This window comes from Notolabrus celidotus, chromosome 19, assembly GCF_009762535.1.
Source record: "Notolabrus celidotus isolate fNotCel1 chromosome 19, fNotCel1.pri, whole genome shotgun sequence".
Classification (NCBI taxonomy): Eukaryota; Metazoa; Chordata; class Actinopteri; order Labriformes; family Labridae; genus Notolabrus; species Notolabrus celidotus.
In genome coordinates, this window is record NC_048290.1 from 6,982,409 (window position 1) to 6,984,324 (window position 1,916).

Sequence of the window (1,916 nt, forward strand, 5' to 3'; positions counted from 1 at the left end):
AATACTTAAAACATGGTTAACATCCAAACTACAAGTCATTCAGTGGGAAATATACTTCTACAAAATGTGTTCCAAATATCTGACTAACGTTGCGCTACCTTATGTATTCATAGTAACATAAGTGCTTTATTTAAAATTCTGAGCACATCTTGCATATGTATTATTGCTTACTACAGAAGTCTTCAGATTCTGCCTCAAGGACCATAGGCTGCCGTCAATTCACTCTAAAGCTACCTGGGATAATGACAAATCTTTGGGGGGCTTCAAAAAAGTGATTGGGGATTTCAGGGCTAATGTCCTTTTTTGTGAGACCATCATTGTTTACAGTCCATCCTGTGACTTCAGATCACTAAAGTACAGTTTGAGAGAAGGCGTTTATGACCAGATGAATGCAGGCGTCTCTTCAGATGGACAAATAAAACACTGCATCATCTTCATACAACTGATGCTGGCTTTATTAGTTGGGATACAAATAGATGCACTTTTTCCTTTTTTATTCACATGCAGAATCTATTTAGAGATAGATTCAAAACTGGCTCAAGAGAGGTACCTGCATTAGTGAAATAAAGAAGAGTAGCTAACTGACTGAACTGCCACATTTGACAATTGAGGAGTTGAAACATGTTGATCCGTAAACGAGAGTAAACACATTTAAAAATACGGCATATATTCCCAAAGTTTACTGAAAGCATTCAAAAGTTTATGGTTGAAAAGTCTGCACTCCTGAAAACTGCATGGCATAAAGAGATGATGGAGGCTCCTGATTTCTTGCCTGAAGACATACTTTGCCAAAGTCTGTGGAGAAAGGCTGTTGCATCAGTCTCAGCTCTACCTGGAACACTGAAGACAGGAGTTACAGGTGAGTAAGAACAGCCAGGGGGGAGAAGAAGAAGAAGAAGAAGAAGAAGAAGAGAGGATAAAAAAATATTGTCAGGCACAGTAGTCAATCGTTCGAGTTTCACAAACAAACCTTGGATATTTCAAAGTAGAGAAAATGCCTTCACTTCAGTGTTGTAAGATTTGTAGCTGAATAGATGGAAAAGTGCTCGACTTATTCATCAAAGTTTGTCCTGATTTGTTCCATGTCACAGTTTTGAGCTGCAGCTTCCTAAAGCAAATGAGCATTACACAATCATTAGCATTCACAAACACACTAAATTTATGTAAATGATTATCTAACAAATATCCACAGTGTATTCAGTAAAGCAGCACACAGTCGACAGCCCTGCAACTCAGATCCCAGATAGGTTGTTATGCTGAGCTCGGTGCAGCAGGACTGACAGATCGGCCTGCATGCTAAGTGGTCGACCGTTTTCTAAGCGTTTATTGTTCCATCAGATATCAGACAAACATGAAAGGTGAGGACATGCCGACTCATTTCTACTTAACTTCACATCTGCAGGACTGACAGCAAGGTACTCAGCAATCCTGCTGCTCATGTTCTCACGTCAATCATGTCATGATGTGTTAAAACTAAACAGGGTGGGTGGTGCCAAATGCCGACTGTTAGTCATCTTAACCGGGGGAAAAGACGAGTCCACTTTTATTTAGGACACCACCATACATGTATTTCACACACAGCACAAAGATATGTGTGAATTAATTGAATGTGGATGATACACTTGCATTCTAACACCTACCTTCCCACAACTGTTGATCATAAAAATGCAGAACGGAAGAGGAACAAATTGTAAAAAGACACAGATGAAATGTTGAGGGTAAATATGCAATATGCTAATGCTTTTTAAAATTGGACAAATTGAATCATAGGAGGAATTAATTCAAGTTAAAAAGTACAGCACATACTATAATTCAACTTTATTTATTAAGCACCAAAATGCAGTCCAAGGGTTGTACAGAAGAATAAAATAAACAGAAGGAGAAACAAAACATGATTATGTGGCAACACTTTTGCA

General features: G+C 38.5%; 1 long non-coding RNA gene across 1 annotated transcript; it reads right to left on the reverse strand.

Annotated features, from left to right (window-relative positions):
- Nucleotides 1–431: 431 nt before the first annotated feature.
- On the reverse strand, nucleotides 432–1,534 carry LOC117831566. The gene is made up of 2 exons (XR_004635031.1): nucleotides 971–1,534; nucleotides 432–840 (listed from the first exon to the last, which is right to left on the reverse strand). It is a non-coding gene; the product is annotated as an uncharacterized LOC117831566 (long non-coding RNA).
- Nucleotides 1,535–1,916: the final 382 nt, after the last annotated feature.